The following is an 18,707-nucleotide window of genomic DNA, read 5'->3' on the forward strand; positions in this document are numbered from 1 at the left end:
GGGGCTGAATGGCCTACTCCTGCTCCTATCTTCTATGACTGGATATGCTGGATTTGTTTTCCTTAGAACAGAGGAGGCTGAGAGGAGATCTTATTGAGGTGTATAAAATAATGAGGGGCCTAGATAAATTGGATAGAAAGGACCTATTTCCCTTAGCAGAGGGGTCAAAAACCAGGGGGCACAGATTTAAAGTAATTGGTGGAAGGTTTAGAGGGGATTTGAGGGGAAATTTCTTCCCCCAGAGGGTTGTGGGGGTCTGGATCTCACTGCCTGAAAGGGTGGTAGAGGCAGGAACCCTAACCACATTTAAAAAGTACTTGGATGTGCACTTGGGATGCTCTAACCTGCAGGGATACGGACCAAGAGCTGGGAAGTAGGATTAGGCTGGATAGCTCTTTGTTGGCCGGCACGGACACAATGGGCCGAAATGGCCTCCTTCCGTGCTGTAACTTTCTGTGATTCTGTGATTCTGTGAACTACCACTACAGGTGCTCCTGGGGCGTTAGGTCCAGAAAGTTCTGCCCTTCACTGTCTAAAATCCTAGAGATAGATTTGGAAACAGTGTTCTCATTGTAGAACCGTGAATATTGATGCAAATGCTAAGAATTCATTGTTACATTAAAGACTAGTGAACACTTGCCAGCTTTCCTTTTTTAGCTTTTAATCTGATTATTTGCAATATTTAGTTTCTTGAAATAAAATGTGGGCGGGGGGGGGGAGCAGACAAAGACTATTTAGGCTGGTTGCCACTTCAGTCCTTTGAGTACGATTTAGTAATTCAGATATTATAATGGTGCGTGATTCTTCTTCTCCTTCTTAGGCAGTCCCTCGGAACCGAAGATGACTTGCTTCCACATTAAAAATGAGTTCACAGGTGACTGATGAGTCCAATGTGGGACCTACAGTCTCTGTCACAGGTGGGGCAGACGGTGGTTGAAGGGGCGGGTGGGTGGGGTGCTTGGGTTGATGTGCGCTCTTTGTGCTGCCTGCGCTTGGTTTCCGCTTGCTCCTGGCACAGAGACGCGAGGTGTTCTGCGCCTTCCCGGATGCTTCTCCTCCTCTTTGTGCGGTCTTGGGCCAGGGATTCCCAGGTGTCAGTGGGGATGTTACACTTTTTCAAGGAGGCTTTGTGGGTGTCCTTGAAGCATTTCCTCTGCCCACCTGGGGCTCTCTTGCCGTGCTGGAGCTCCACGTAGAGCGCTTGTTTTGGGAATCTTGTATCGGGCATCCGGACAATGTAACCTGTCCATCGGAGCTGATCGAGCATGGTCAAAGCTTCGATGCTGGGGATTTTGGCCTGAGCAAGAACACTGACGTTGGTGCACCTATCCTGCCAATGGATTTGCAGGATCTTGCGGAGGCAGCGTTGGTGGTACCTCTCCAGTGCTTTTGAGGTGCCTGCTGTACATGGTCCATGTCTCTGAGGCATACAGCAGGGCGGGTATCGCTGCTGCTCTGTAGACCATGAGCTTAGTGCCGGGTTTGAGGTCCTGGTCTTCAAACACTCTCTTCCTCAGGCGACCGAAGGCTGCACTGGCACACTGAAGGCAGTGTTGGACTTTGTTGTCGACGTCTGCCCTTGTTGACAGTAGGCTCCCAAAGTATGGAAAGTGGTCCACTTTGTCCAAGGCCTTGTCGTGGATTTTGATAATCGGGGGGCAGTACTGTGTGGCGGGGGCAGGTTGGTAGAGAACCTTTGTCTTACGGATGTTTAATGTAAGGCCCATGCTCTCGTACGCTTCGGTGAAGGTGTTGACGATGGTTTGGAGTTTGACCTCTGAGTGAGCGCAGACGCAAGTGTCGTCTGCATACTGTAATTCGACGACAGAGGATGGGATGATCTTGGATCTGGACTGGAGGCGATGGAGGTTAAACAGTTTCCCGTTTGTTCTGTAAATTAGCTCCACTCCAGTGGGGAGCTTACTGAGGGTGAGATGGAGCATTGCAGCAAGGAAGATCGAGAAGAGCGTTGGTGCGATGACACAGCCTTGCTTGACCCCGGTTCGTACGTGAATTGGGTCTGTGGTGGAACCGTTGGTCAGGGTCACGGCTTGCATGTCATTGTGAAGCAGGCGGAGGATAGTGACAAACTTTTGAGGGCAGCCGAATTTGAGGAGGACACTCCATAATCCCTCACGGTTGACAGTGTCAAAGGCCTTTGTGAGATTATACTCTCGTGAGGTTGTGTGTGATTATACTCTTTATCATACTAGCCTTTACTAACTCATACATAGCAAGTGGAATAAACAGGTTCCCATTGGGAATGTCATACCTGTTCCTGAGAACCCCTTGCTGTGGGTAGGGGGGGTGAGGAAAACATGTGCTGGTGGTCCGACCCTGGCAGAAGCAATGAGAAGCAAGTCCAGCTGTTTACAGGCAGAATGGCAAAAAGAAAGTTGCAAAAAGTGTTTCCCAGCTGGAGAAATCGCTAAGGAAACTCTCCGGGCTCTTGAGGCTCAGGAACACCTCACTTTGCCTTTCTCAGCTGGATGCTGGCAGCAGCTGCACCATATAAATCTCAGTCTACGTTATCCTGAAGGCAATGCGAGTGTAAAAGCAGGAAACTCATAGCTACCGCATCACTGACCCTCATTATAATATATGTAAACAAGGGCATTTGGGACTAGGCGGGCGGATTGCAGGAAGGGGCAAAAATTGTGAAGGAACTCGGGTAGGTTGGGGTGGGTGGGTACTATTTTATTGTGGAAAACCAGTGGAACTGGCTTCTGCCCTATTTTCCTGCCGCAAAAAGTTACTTGCTCCGATTATACCAAAAATGGTTCACCCCGAATCTCTACGCTTCTGGAATTGCAAATCTCTTGCCATCAGGGTTCAGGAAATGGCATCAGCACTTTGCCAAACTGGATTTATCCTGTGCACAGATCTTGTGATATTCCCCCTGTGCAGATGAATTTAGAAGAGATAGTCGTGTGAGGTCTGATAAAGAATGGGCTGAGCAACATTCATTGGGATACAATACTGGCACTGTTTCTGGAATTTAATCTGAAACTATACACAACCGTGTGCATCAACATTTCCACAAGTATGTATGACAAATGAGCCTGTCAAAAGGAGAGTTTTTTTTTGGCCTAAAGACTGAATTGAAATAGATCAAACATTTAAATCTAGCCGATACAGTGCTGTACCTGCCAATGTTTCTGCCTTATTATAATCAGGAACAAGGTCAGTTGGAATGTTAATTATACTTTGATCCTGAAAGTCTAAACAATAGTTTAGAGAATCACTTGTCACTTGCAGTGATAGTTTGGGACATATTTTAAAACACTCTTGTAACCAGACTTGTACACGATCAAAATTGCTATACTACATTAGCACTGATTAAAGGGGCTGGATTTTGTCAATGGGGGCGCATTGAGGGCGGGACAGCTGGTTGTTCGGTTTCAGTCCCGCCTCCATCGACGTCCGGCCAACCCACGCTATTTTCCCTTGATTGATCTTGTTAAGCCCGCCCTGCGGGCTTAGCCGGCTAATTAAGGGAAAGCCCGTGACAGAGGACGTCAGCGTATGGCATTTCATCTGTTGAGAATTTTTGACAGATGAATTGTCAGCGTTTCAAACACTGACAATCTCTGTTCTAAGGTGAGCCCTTGTACAAAGATTCACCAAAACCTCTTTCCTCAGCAGAAATCAGATGACTGCTGCATCAGAGAATGCAGCAGCCATTTTGTCATCTCTGCCGTTGAGATGTGGCACCTCCGGATCCCCAAGGGTTGAAGCCTGCAGGAAGAAGCAAAGGTAAGTAAACTTTTTCTAACACTTTACACTCACCTCTCATACTTACCTCTCCACACTTGCACCCATCACTCACCTCCACAGCGGACTTTTCAATCCCTCTCACACCCGCAGACCCACTGCTCGCCTTGCTGACCCTGGCGAGGTTTGCAGCCGTCAGGATGCCTGTACTTGTGTGGGTAAAATGGGGATAAGCCTCAAAACTGCCTGTTAACTACCTGTTAAGAGGCAGTTAATTGTCTCTAATCCCCTTCCCACCTCGAGGAGATGGGTCCCTGCGTGAGTTGGGAACCTGCCTCCTGAGAAGATGGCACGGAGGCAGGTTGGGTGCAGCTTTGATACCCGCTCCCAGTTTCTGCCACTTTCCTGGCAGTCCCGCCTCTATACCTGCCTCCTCAGGGCTGGCAACATTCTCCTCAATGTGTCTGTGTATCACTTGCAAGTTTTCTCTCTACAAGGTTGTGGGAGAAACCAGTGCTTTTTTCATGATGCAGTGTTCAAACAGGGACCTGTGAACAAATAGCAATGCTGATCCTGTTTTTCTCTTTACAATGTGCCACTGGTCCTGATTGGGCCTGTTGGAGGGCCGATAGGATGGAAGCTCATATGTTGTGCAGCCCCTGATGGCATCCATCAGTACCCATGAAAGTTGAGATCTTGGATAACACTGGCGCGGCGGAGTTGCCCTCCTTTATATTGTGCACCTGCCACTTACATCGCATTATCAAGATAAAACTACCTCGAAACTTCGTGTTTCTTTGTAGAAAAAAGTACAAAAAATAAAAAATAAACTTTGTGTAGTTAATTTATGTACTCAAAGTGAACAGCATTCATGACAAAAGTAGAGAAAGTGTTCCATTTTCCAATAATAGTGTTATGATCAAGTACTTCTAAATTAGTCATAAAATGGGCGAGATGCAGAAATAAGGTCAATTTACTTTGACTGAACAATGTCTCTGAATCTATAAACTTAGAAGAGCATAACTTAAAAATGTAGCAGTGTGAATTTTTCACTTTCCCACACTAGCCATTATTATCCTTTTGAGTAAGATTGTTGTTAGATCCGTGGTTCAGTGGATAAATAATCACACGGATGCTGTACATTAACAAATAACAGGTCTTTACTGGAGGAGGGTAATCTCTAGACTGGGGTACAGAGGCATGCGCAAAGCTTATATACCGGTGTGGTCACTGCCGGTACTACAGTATACAGGAGCTGTAAAAAGTAGTTCTGACTTAAAGGCACATACACTACAATTCCTCCCTTTTTAGATTAATAATACCCCCTTAATATTCAAATAACAATTACATTTTTACATGTACATTCAATAACAAAAGTCCATTTATAGATTCAGTCTTTGGGGCGGCTTCCTGACCCTTTCGGGATAGCGCCTTTCCAGAGGTTCTTGTTCTTGGTGCAGAGGCGATTCTGACCCCTTTTCATCGGGTAGTTGATCGGGTTCCACTGCTACTGGGTCTGAAGTAGATGCTACCGGTATGTCGGGTTCATCTCCAGGTACTCGAGACATGGGGTTGACGCATTCCTGTGACGCTAAGATCTGATGGACGTGACGTCTCACAATGTTCTCCCCGACATCCACTGTGTACATTAATGGCCCCTGCCTTGTACATATCGATCCGGGTTGCCACTTCTCTGTTTGATAGTCACGGGCCAAGACTGGTTGCCCTACATTGAAGCTCCTTGTCGGCTTCTCGTTGATGTGCTGGAATTGTTTGTCCTCAACATTTCTTCGCACATTTGGTCTGAGCAAGTCCAGACGAGATCTCAACCTTCGGTTAAAGAACATCATGGCCGGGGTCTGGTTGATAACTGCATGTGTCGCGTTTCGGTAGGCTAATAAGAAATTGTCCATCTTATGCTGTAGTGGAATTTCCTCGTCGCACATGGCCTTTATCGCCTTCTTAAAGGTTTGTACGAACCTCTCAGCCAATCCATTGGTGGCTGGATGATACGGGGCGGATGTGTAATGTCTTACCCCATTCCTTTTCATGAATTTTTGGAACTCGTCGGACACAAACTGTGGTCCATTGTCAGAGCAGATCTGCTCTGGCAAACCGTTTCTGGCAAATATGGTCCGTAGGACTGCAATCGTTTTCTCTGTACTGGTTGAAGACATCTTTATCACCTCAGGCCACTTTGAATGAGCATCCACTGCTATTAGGAACATTGAGTCCATGAATGGACCAGCGAAATCAATGTGCACCCGGTGCCATGGAGAGGAGGGCCACTCCCATGGGTGTAGCGGGGCATGTGATGGTTCATTTTGGCCCTTCTGGCATCCTAAGCAGCTCTTAGTTAGGTCTTTGATTTGTTGATCGATTCACGGCCACCACACATAAGCCCTAGCAAGGCTTTTCATTTTCACTCCCCCCAGATGACCTTCATGTAGCTCATTTAGCACTCTCTCCCTTAACTTGGGTGGAATCACCACTCTGGATCCACACATCACTGTCCTCTGGCATACTGACATCTGTTCTCATCTGGATGAGAATGCTGGCAACAGTGAGTCGCCATGTGTTGCCCATCCCCTCACCGTCAATTCATATACCCGTGACAGCATCGGATCATTGCGGGTCTCCTTCTCTATATCCGCGTTTGTTACTGGCAATCGTTCAATTATCGACGAATAAAATATCTCGATAGGGTCCACTGCTGGTGCTTCCTCCACAGTAGGCAGTGGCAGGCACGATAGCCCATCAGCGTTCCCATGCTGTTTCGTGCCTTTATATTCTATTTCATATTGATTCGCCCCTAGAAACAGGGACCATCTTTGTAACCGTTGTGCAGTCATTACTGGCACGCCCTTCTTAGGATTAAAGATGGAGACAAGTGGTTGGTGGTCAGTCAGCAAGGTGAACTTCTGCCCATGCAGATAGTGGTTGAATTTTTTTACTCCACATACTAGGCTGAGGGCCTCCCTGTCAATCTGGGCGTAGTTGCGCTCAGCTGAGGTTAGTGACCGAGACGCAAAGGCTACTGGCCTCTCCAACCCGTCTGGGAATTTGTGCGACAGCACCGCTCCAATGCCGTAGGGTGATGCATCACATGCCAAACGAATTGGTAGTGCTGGGTTGAAATGGGCCAACACCTCTTTTGATGTGATCAATTCTTTATACTTCTGGAAAGCTCGTCTACGTTCGTCATCCCACTTCCATGGTACCCCTGTTTGCAGTAGGGTGTTCAGCGGGTGTAATACCGTAGACAAATTTGGTAAGAACTTGTGGTAATAGTTTACCAGCCCGAGGAACGACCTCAGTTGTGACACATTTTCCGGTGCTGGAGCCTTGACTACTGCCTCAATCTTGTCAGGGGACTTATGTAACCCCTGTGCATCGATGGCGTGGCCGCAATACGAGATCTGTTTCTGGAAAAACTCACACTTGTGGCGATTAGCTCGTAGCCCATACTCCTTTAATCTGGCGAGTGCCTTCTCCAAGTTAGCGAGGTGATCAACATCATTTTCGCCCGTGACCAAGATGTCGTCCAAATAACACTGGGTCCCTGGAATCCCTTGCAGGACATGATCCATCACCCTTTGCCAGATAGCCGGAGCCGAGGCTACTCCAAACACCAGCCGGTTGCATTGATAGAGACCTTTATGAGTTTTGATCGTAAGGTAATGTTTCAAGCTTCTTCTACCTCCATTTGCAAGTACGCCTGGGCTGGATCAATTTTGGTGACGCGTTTACCACCAGATAGCGAGGCGAAAATATCCTCAATTCGTGGAAGCGGATATTGCACTGTGTGAAGGACTGGGTTCACTGTCACCTTAAAATCCCCACAGATGCGGACCTTCTTTGGTTCCCCAGGCGTATTACTCAACGACCTCTTCATTACTGTAATGGCTTCAGCGGCACTTCCTTCTGCTCGCCGCCTGAGGGCGGTTTTTGAGGCTTCGGTGCGTTGCTGCCGTGCCTTTGGGCCCCTCTCCTCACCTGTTTCATGAGTAATTGATCTCATCAGAGTAATTAGGCTAGTTAATAAAGTTGTTTGTTTTTGTCCTTGTCTTGTCCTCTGTGCCTCTGGCCTCACCTGTGGCTTGTTAATGTATTTGTCTCCTGTCTCATTTGATTAATTATGTCACGTGACCAATTTGGCCTGTATTTAAGCTTCCTGTTTCCTGTCCTCTTTGCTCAGTCCTGGGTTTGCCTGCCTTCAAGTAACAGCTCTTGCTGTGTCTCTGGTGTTCTCGAGTCTCTCTGTGTTTTCGAGTCTCAAGTGAACCTCCTTTCGAGTGTTACCCTGTTTCTATGTTCTCGAGTCTCAAGGAAGCATCTTTCGAGTTCTACCCGGTCTCGAGTCCTTGGTTAGGTTTCCTGCACTTGGGTCCACTACCGAAACCCTAGCAAAACGGCCCCGTGAATGCACGGCCCCGTGACAATTACAGGAACGATGGGTATAGCCCACTCGCTCCAGTCCACTTTGGACAGTACTCCTGAACGTTCCAACCCTTCCAGCTCTGCTTCAACCGCTGGTCTGATCGCATAAGGCACTGGTCTGGCCTTCAGAAACTTTGGGCTTGCATCTTCCTCTATTTTAATTGTTGCTGTTATTCCTTTTAGTGTTCCTAGTCCCTCCTGGAACACTTCTTTTGCATCCATTAGCATTTTTGACAGTCGTCCAGGTGTGACGTCATCATCCTTTTGGCCTGAACCTTCAGTGCCTGTATGGAAAGCCAATCTAATTGTATCTTCCGGATCCATTCACGTCCTAGCAGTGGTGGTCCTCCATTTGGCAATACATATATATCCATTTGAGGTATTTCCTGGCATTTATATGTCACTTTCACCCTTATTTTTCCTTTGGGGTAGACTTTTTGCCCCGTATACGTCTTCAAGACAATCTCTGTGGCTTTCAAGGGTATGTGTGAAAATAGCCGCTTGTAGTCTCTTTGATTTATGACTGTTAGAGCTGACCCTGTGTCCAATTCCATTTCCACTTGGACTCTGTCTATCTTGAGTGTAACCTAGATAGTCTGGTGGTCCTCCATTTCGGTTACATTATGTAGTTTCAGACAACCCAGCTCCTTGCTTCCAGAGTCTGTGTCACTTTTCTGTTCGTCTGAACCACTGTCCATCACCTGGTGTACCTTTTTGTACTTCTCCTGTGGAGATTTCTTACTGTTGGTTTTCTTCCCAGACCTGCAGACTCTTGCTATGTGTCCTGCTTTCCCACACTGTCTGCACACTTGGTCCTTGAACCAACAATCTTTCTGGTCATGTTTTGTTCTGCCGCAGCGATAGCACTTCCCTGTTCCATAGGTCATTTCGTTGGTGCCATATTCTTGCGGTCTCCGTTGTATCTCTGCAGCGCCCCTTGCGGCTGCTTCGTGTGATACTGCCATACTGAAAGCTTTGTCCAGCGTAAGGTCCTTTTCTGATAGAATCCGTTTCTGGGTTCCTTCACTTTGTAGCCCACACACAAACTTGTCCCTTAACGTGTCTGCTAGTCCCGCTCCAAACTGGCAGTATTTCGATAGCTTGCGCAGTTCCGTTAGGTACTCAGCATTGCTTTCGTCTTTGTGTTGGTTCCTTTTATGGAACTTAAATCGTTCTCCTATCAGCAGCGGTGTGGGGTTTAAGTGGTCCTGTACGATTTCTACTATGCTTTCAAAATTCTTGTTTACCGGCTTCTCTGGGGTTATTAGATTTCGCAGTAACCCATAAGTTTTTGCACCCATGGAATTTAACAGAACCAGTGCTTTATTAGCATCTGGCACTTCATTCGCCCTGCAGTACACCTCAATATGTTCCACATATGTCGCCCAATCTTCGACTTCATTGTCGAACGTAGAGATACTGCCACTCTTCGGCATCCTTGGTTGTGTGTTAACTATCACCAATGGCGCCTCCCGTGCTTCCCCTTCTTCTCCGCTGGCAAAAAATGGCGTCTCCCGCGCTTTCCTTCCTTCCCGCGCTCGCCCTTCTTCTCTGCTGTGGCTTCGCAAAATGGCGTCTCCCCTTGCTTCGCCCCGCGGACCCTGATCAGCTCGTGATCCCTGGCTGTGCTCTGCACATTCTTCTCTTGATATTTGTCGACGCCGCTCAGTCTGGAACCCGGCTGTTTCTTACCCTCTCTCTCCGATTTGCAGTATTTTTCCTCGACGCCGCTCGATGTTCAACCCCCGGCTGCGCCCTGCGCTCTTCACCCTCTTTCTTACCCCGTCGATGCTGCTCGGCTCTCTCTCTGCCGTCGGTTGGCTCCAGCCGCCGCTGCTCGGGAAGGGTCTGCTCTGGACCTGTCGTCGGTCTCTTACTGCTTGTTGTGGCTGGGGAACCAAGCCCGGCTCTCCACAGCCTCCCCAGCGAAGTTGGATTTCTGCCTGACTGCTGGGCGGTGCTCGCGGTCAACGCCCGTGTTCCTGGACTCGACTATTTAAAAAAAAATTTTTTTTATGCTGCCGGTAGATTCGAATCGACACTCGTCGCCACTGTTAGATCCGTGGTTCAGTGGATAAATAATCACACGGATGCTGTACATTAACAAAAAACAGGTCTTTACTGGAGGAAGGTAATCTCTAGACTGGGGTACAGAGGCATGCGCAAAGCTTATATACCGGTGTGGTCACTGCCGGTACTACAGTATACAGGAGCTGTAAAAAGTAGTTCTGACTTAAAGGCACATACACTACAATTGTCAACACCTTTTAAGGGGGAGATAGACAGATTTTTGAACGATAAGGGAGTCAAGGATTATGGGGGGTGGACAGGGAAGTGGAGTTGAGGCCAAGATCAGATCAGCCATGATCTTATTGAATGGCAGAGCACGCTCGAGGGGCCAAATGATCTACTCCTGCTCCTACGTCTTATGTTCTTTTGTGCCTGTGTCCACAAGAAATTGGGTTGAAACTGCCCCAATTCACTTCATGTTGGATCCTTGCAGCCAGCAATCAGAGAAGCCTGGGCTGGATTTGAATTCAGCACCAAGAGATGACAGTGCTCTAATCTATGAATTAATCAATTTGAGCAAACATGATCTCCCAGAAGTGAGAAAATCTCTTGTTTCCAGGAGCCTTCTCCATACTAGCACTATGGGTCTGCTTACTATTTCTGCAGTATTTGTGAACAGTAAATTATACTTGGAAAACATTTTATCATAACACAATAAAGCTTGGAATAGTGCCCATATAGTTCATCAAGCCCATTCTCTCCACCAATTGTTCAATTTGTCCTGTTTTGACTGCCAAATTGATTCAGTTTTCTGAGAGAGGCAACCAACCACCAAGTAAGAACTGCAAGATGATAAAAATCTCTTAAATTTCTTCCTAACTACTTAAGGAAGTTGAGTGAAGCTCTAGCTTATCAATCTAACCACACAATTATTATTCTGACCAGTTGTATACTGTAGATGACAGCAGTGCAGAAACCATTGTGTTTCATAGATCATTTGATTGCCTGTGCCTGTACTTACTTTCTAACCTTCAATCCTTTTCTTGAATAGATATTTACCCAGCTAATTTTAAAAGGGATTAATCAATGTAACTACCTGTTTTGTTTGGGTGGGGGGGGGAGTATCTTCCCCATATCCCAAATTATTTTCATCCCAAATCTTAGTTGAAGCTTGTTCATTTGTTACTCACGGCCTCTCGTTCAATGCTCACAGTCCAAGTTAAATATCCTGCTTACAGCTCTATTATACGGGCTTCTCAGCATTTACCTTCTCAATTTTTCTCAAATGAAAACAAATTCAGATCTGCGAGTGTCTCTTCATAACTTTGAGTTCTCTGAGTTTCAGAATAATTCTTGTTACCCATCTCTCTTTCTCTCATGCATTAAAGGTTGTATAGAATCTAGCGTTCTCCAAATTGCACATAGGATTCTAAATATAACCTTTTCAACAAGTTACCTAGGATAAAAATAAATGAGTAGCATCTTCAACTTAAGTACTTTCATGATACATCCCAGCACTTAATAAAGTTTGTTTATAATCTTCAAATTGAGTAAATATGTTCTGTGAAAGTTTAATAACCAAAACCAAAATCCTTTTGAATATGATGAGTGTGACATTACCTCACAATGCCTCTGTTGCTCATTTATAATGATTTTGTTACAAAAAACACTGCGAAAATTCACAAGTGCAAATATTGCAATTGCTTTGATGTACATTTAAGTGGTATAATCGCCACCTAGTTATTGGAAACATGAAATGGAACATTCCCAAATTCTGGGTATACACTGAGTGTCAGACAGTGAAGGCAGTCCTTTTACATTTTCATTTTATGCTTTATTGCCAAGAGCCCTGATCATTTTGCTTACAGCTGGATCAGTGTAAGGCTTTGCTCATCATATCATTGCTCCAGTCTTTCAGACAAGTCGCCACTCATTCCGTTCTATTTTCAGATCCCATTTTCCCTAACTGTAGCAAGGTCACCCTCCTGGTCCCAGGCCACTGGGACTGAGCTTCAGCAGGACATATATGAATGAAAAAGTATCAAGGAAAGAAGTAGGACCTGTGGCCTATGATTTCCTTCTTTTCAATAATGAATGGTGGTGAGTTGTTATCTGAAAGGGATGCACAATCATCTCACTTTATGCAAACTGTTAAAATTGTTTTGTGACAACAAGCTCAAAAAGTACGTTGTGTAACTTAACAGCAGCTGAACCATGGCCTAGCCATTCAAGCAACTGCAGAAGTGGAGACAAATCAAAAATCTCTTCTGCTGCTGTCCTTTGACTGCCCAACAGTGTCACTGCAGAGCTGCAAACAGTTAATTTTACAGAAAAGGACAAGAAATTGGGAAAGAAAAGAACATCTGTAAATGAGAATTGGTTAAAAGAACAGCTGCTTTGTCTTCTCACCAACTATTTGACACTGGTCCTCCTTCTGTTTTTTATACATAATGCTTTGAGTGATTATTATGCTTAATTGTGTGGAAGTACTTCAATGTTGTGGTTTTGGGCTGAGCTGCTTTTTTACATGGAAGCCTCCCAGCTAGATGAGAGCTGTACATTCAGTGCAAGTTTTCTAACATGGCCCAGAAATTCGGGTCTCCACGGGCGAGTACGCATGGGGTACTCACCCATAAGCCCAATGGAAGTGCCGGTTTCATGCATGCACTGCGCACGCGCGGGAAACCGGCACTTCCGTTCCCCTGAAAGAAGGGGTTCAGAAGTGGAACGCGTGCACAGGAGAGGCTGCGCGTGCACATTGAACTTACGTCTCTTTTGCAGGTTTTCCCGGGAGGGTAAGTCTCCAGAAGTTAGACATGTAAAAAGCAGTCGCAAGGCCTGCTTTTTACAAGGTAAGTGGTGAATTAATTAAAATTAAAACATATTTCCCACAGATTTATTATTTTTAAATACTTTAAAGAAAGGTCAGTTTATTTTTAGCCCCATTAGAAAATAAAATTATTTTTTCAAAAATTTAAATTATTGTTTAAAATAGTTATTTCATGTAATTTATAGTTTATTTTAAAAATGTGATTGAAAAAAAAAATTATTTGAAGATTTAGTGATGTTTTGGGGCTAGAGGGCCTAGCGCTGCAATTGGCGCCGGCGCCTAAATTGCCTGGGGCCCTTCCGCCGCGGTAGACCGGTAGCGCTGCGCCGGCACCGATGATGTCATCGGTGTGCGCAGCGTCCCGGTTGCCGTGGTGACGGGCCCCAGCGCCGAAATTGACTTGCGGCTGCCTCGCCCGTGGCAGCCGCAAGCAACGTTCTGGCAGAGGTGCCTTGCACAAGTTTGCGCCGGCGCATTAAAGGCCCCGCGGCGGCCGGCCGCTTTCCCGCCGCCCGCCTGGCCGCAGCTCCCTCCCCGGACTTCCCCCCCCCCCCCCCCCCGGAACAGAAGCAAGCCCGGCACTTGTCCGAGGTGCCGGGCTCATTTTTAATAAGATTATCGCGGGCCGCGGCCGGGTGCAGGCAGCTCCTCCTTAAGGGAAGGAGGAGGCCTGCACTTCCCGAACCTGCCGCACTGCAGCGGGCGCCGCAGCGCCGGAATAGCGCCGAAATTCAGCGCATAGCGCCAGTTTTCAGGCGCTAACAGCTTTCAGCAGCGCCGGCAGCCGTTTGGGCGCAGAACCAGTGAATTTTGGGCCCGACCAGCGCGACTTAGCTCCGGCACTAACTTCCGGCGCTAAAGCCCTGGCAGCGCCAAAACTCAATTTCTAGGCCATAGTATTTATAGGTTTGACAGGTCTTCCTGTCAAACTTATGAATGAAGTATTCCCTGCTACCATTGGCTCTCCACGGCCCACATGATCCCAGGGGACGCATCGAACTAACTGCGCCCCATGGATACGCAAGCACTGCGCGCCGACAGTTGGAGGAGGCCCAGGATCGCAATTCCACGGGGGCCCACAGCTCAACGGCCGGCGCGGTAGGTAAGTGCAGGTATTATTTTTTCCAACATAGGGAAAAATAAAGGCAACCCAGCTGCAGATTTTTCTTTCCATCTTGAATCCTTTCTTGTCGGTTTTCAGATCTAAGTTTCTTACCATTTTTTGTTACCTCAGTGTACAATCATACACAATATAAGCTGGGAGTTTTTAAGTAAAAATCCAATTATTTTTATGAAAGATGTATAATGTCAGCAGATCTGAAAACAGTTTAAAATCAGCAGACCCCAACAGGTTTTGAATAACTAAATCGAACTGCAGGCTTATTTGCCCCCTGGCTAATAGCGAAAGCTGCAGCAGCTTGAAGGATGAGGGAGAGCTGAACTTTCTAACTGTGTATTATCTACACCTTCCTAAGCAAAGAGATAATTTTAATTCTTTTAATAGAGGGATTTTTTTGTGGAACGCACAGAAGAAGACAATCAAAAAACTGCTTGTTGGATCTTCTGCAAGTCAACAACGGAGAGCAACTGGGGAGGGGAGTGCGGCTGATTATTCAGATCTGCAGCAGTGAAAGGTGGTTTGTCAGCTGAAGTGTGTTAAAGGTACTGAAGGAGCTAACTTCTATTTCTAAATGTACTTTAGGCTGCTCTGACTGGAATGTACATGACTAGGTTATTGTCAACCACTTATTTCAATGTAGGCTTAAACAAAGAACATTATTTTACCATCCTTTTGTGTGCACGATTCTTCTTGTACTGATCGGCTGCTCACACTTATGTGAGCAATCACACATTTGCGATTGCTAGGCAACTAAGTAGCTCTGATATAAAAAGGGAAACAAGCTGCAATTGCAAATAAGAGCTTCATGCATGTGGTAGGTTTCCAGAATAGCTGAATGGAGGGTAAAAGGTCAGACTCACTGGCTGAGGGTGAAAGGTCAGACTCGTTGGCTTTGAAAAACACTGAAAATTAAAAAGAAATTCTTATGTCTTCATGTTTTCCTTACACAAGTGCAATGCTGTGGTTAGATTTTCAAACAACTTGCATTTAAAAAGCGTATTTAACGTAGTAAAACATCTCAAAGTGTTTCACAGGAGTGTTTCCTCCATAAATCTACCACTGAAAACCATTATTATCCCATATATATTAATGTTCAAAGTTGAATAAAGATTCAACTGTACCCAACTGGAAATCAAAAATGGAGATCCATTTTTACCGTAGTAAAATTTTTTCCTATCCACTTGAATTACATTGAAAACTATTAGGGGGTGAAATTTGGCTCCTTTGCGCCTGCCGTTAGCACCTCCAGGGGGTGCTAAAGGGGCGCAAAGGGGTTATTGCCTGGGAGGGGGGCGAAAAAAGCGCCTCTCGCAAAATTTGGCGGGGCATTTCTGAGGCGCTACCTGGTAGGGCCACGCCCCCACCAGTAGCGCCCCGGGCCACTGCGCCTCCGGCGATGACGTCATTGCCATGCACGCTGACCCCTTAGTGCCCCACGGTGAACCCTCACTGCCTCACAGCAGAAATTCGGCTGCACCCCGCGAAGCTGCCGTGGGTCGTGTCAGCGCCAGCCTCACGGGTCGTGAGCCGGGCGGACCTCTGCTCGTGGGGCGGTAGTTAAAGGGGAGGTGTAGCCGTGACCGTGCCGCCATTTTCTTTTTTGGCCGACCTCCAGGTCGAGCCTCCATGGTGTGCCGTGGCATGGTCCTGGCCGCCATCGCGCAGCCCGGCACCACGTCTGGGCGTGGGCTGCTGCCATGGCACCACACCACCCTGGTGGCCTAGGTGGGGCCATCGGAGGCCCTGCAGGGTGCGCAGCGGCCCTCCCTTTTAACTGAAGGGGAGGGGCATTGAAACGCAGTAGTGCTCTGTGGAGCCTCCGTGGAGCGCTGCTGATCGCGCCCCGACATCGCCTCGGTTACCGCCCCACCAGGAAGTGGAGCACCCGACATTGCACTCCACTTCCTGGGTGGGGCGTTAAGGTAAATTTCGTGGCCGGGCCGGGACTTCCTCCTCGGGCGCACAATGTCCCCGAAACGGGGCACTCCCAAATTTCACACCCATAGAATCATACAGCACAGAATGAGGCCGTTCGACCCATTGTGCCTATGCCTGCTGTTTGAATGAGCTATCCAAGTACTGTAGTCCGACTCCCCTACTCTATCCCCATAGCCCTACAAAACTTTCCTCTAGAAGTATTTATTCAATTCCTTTTGGAAAGTTACTATTGAATTTGCTTCCACAACCCTTTCAGGTAGTGTATTCCAGATGATAACAACTTGCTGCATAATTTTTTTCCCCCTCATACTGCCTCTGTTTTTTTGGCCAATTGCCTTAAATCTGTGTCCTCTTGTTACTGACCCTTCTGCCAGTGGAAACAGCTTCTCCTTATTTACTCTATCAAAACCCTTCATGATTTTGTACCTTATTCTGGACTCACTCACAAGTGGAAACAGTTTCTCCAAAACCACCCTATCGGAACCCTTCATAATTTTAAAGACTTCTATCAGATCCCCTCTTAGTCTTCTCTTTTCCAGAGAAAAGAGTCCCAGCCTGCTCAATTTTTCCTGATAGTTGCATCCGCTCATTTCTGGTAACATCCTTGTAAATCTTTTCTGCACTGTCCCCAGTGCTTCAATATTTGTGTTCCAGTTTGGGGACCAAAACTGCACACAGTACTCCAAGTGTGGTCTAACCAAGGTTCTATAAAATGTTAGCTATTACCCCCCCCCCCCCAATTTGGTATCATCTGCAACTTCGACACTATACCTCCAATTTCTGAGTCCAAATCTTTTATTTATGTGGTGAACAACAGTGGTCCCTGTGGGACCTCACTTTCCAGCTTCTGCTAGTCTGGGAAACTTCCCTTTACTCCTAATGGCTGTTTTCTGTTTTGTAGCTATCTTTAAATCCATTCTGTCACCTAACCCCTGACTCTACATGCCCTGACCATTGTCATGAGTCTCTTGCGTGCCAATTATGATAGTGTGACAGAAATGTTATCGTTTGGTTTGAGATTCTAAGGCAACTACTTGGTTTTCAGTTCCAGTTTTTACTGTGTTCATCTAAATAAAATACTGCTTTCGGAAAGAATAGAACTGAAGGCATCGTTAGTTTATTTTGTCTGAATTAATCAGGCTGCTCATTATTCTGTTTGCATGATGGCAATTTTTAGTTGTGAGCAAATTATCTATTGATTAAAAATGAGCTATTGTTAAATCATTTATTTGTTAACACAATGATCCAAGAAGAACTCCACCAGATGCACATTAAAAATTGAATTTTTAATCTCATCTATTCAGCTTAATTATGCCTTATGATTTCTCATGCAATTAGATGTGCTTTTTTAAAATACACTTCTTAAAGGCCTGTAGTTTTATAACATTTTGGCATTTTCATATTCATTTCCTAGTATTTACTCCCATACCAATGTCTACAGTGGGTGAGTGTGGTGGTCTGAGCTGTGGAATATTCTATGACCAATGTCAATGGCTCGCCATTATTTGTCTTTGGCAAGTACACTTACAGCAGGTTAAGCTGGCTAGGCCAGCTTCTGCTCTCTGAGGACAGAGAGCACTATTGATAAATTATCCACAGAGAAAGAAAGCGAGAGGTTGTTTAAATATGCAAACCGAGGTCCTACGCTGGTTGCAGGACCTGGATTGCCATTCTCATGTACAAATGGGTAGAACGTGCACTGTGTACGCTAGGCCCAATTGTACCAGATGTTGAGTGGCCTAACCAGCTATCCTTAAAGGGACCACTGGAGGCTGCTCCATCAACGGCCTGAGAAATTGATTTGGGGGAATTTTGTGGGCCCAGAGAGGCAAGAATGCTTCCCTCAACTACTGCTCGGCGCAACGGTACTGCCCTCTTACCAGCTCCCTCCAAGGCAGACTGTAGGGCTGCCTGGACTGCAACTTGGGCTGTTGCTTACATCCCAACCACTTAGTGTCACCTGCAAACTTGGATGTACAACTGTCTAATCCTTCATCCAAATCATTGACAAATATGGTGAAAAGCTAAGGTCCCAGTAGAGATCCCTGGGGAATACCACTTGGTACATTCTGCCAATCAGAAAATATTTCCTTTGTCCCCTACCTCCCAAGTAATTACCAACCCATATCAAAAAGTTACTGATAATTTTATGCATTTCATTTTTGATAGTCTCTTGTGTGGAACCGTTACAATGCATTCGGAAAGTCCATATAGACAACATTCATAAACAATCCCCTTTCCACCATGACAGTGACCTCCTCAAAAAAAATCAATTAGATTAGTCAGACATGACCTGCCCTTCACAAATTCACAGTTAAAGGAGCTTATGCACAATGGCAGACATGCTGAAGCGACAGCCCATCCTGGGTTTTACTAAATGACTATGATTCATGCAGCTGCAGTGTTACAGTTCTATTATGTGTGAAGCCCTTTGAAGATGTGAATGTGCCATGTAAGTTGCAGCTCTTGTGTGTGCTCTTTAGTCAATAATGAGAAAGCTGTAAGGTTAAGGTATGGGTCAGCAATAAATGTGCTACATGTGTCAACCGTGGCTCAGTTGGTAGCACTCTCGCCTTTGAGTCAGAAGGTTGAGGGTTCAAGTCCCACTCCAGCGATGTGAGCACAAATATCTAGGCTGACACTGCAGCGCACTAC

The sequence above is a fragment of the Somniosus microcephalus genome, chromosome 8 (genome assembly GCF_052327205.1).
Source record: "Somniosus microcephalus isolate GS21.2 chromosome 8, FLI_Smic_1.0, whole genome shotgun sequence".
NCBI classification, from domain to species: domain Eukaryota; kingdom Metazoa; phylum Chordata; class Chondrichthyes; order Squaliformes; family Somniosidae; genus Somniosus; species Somniosus microcephalus.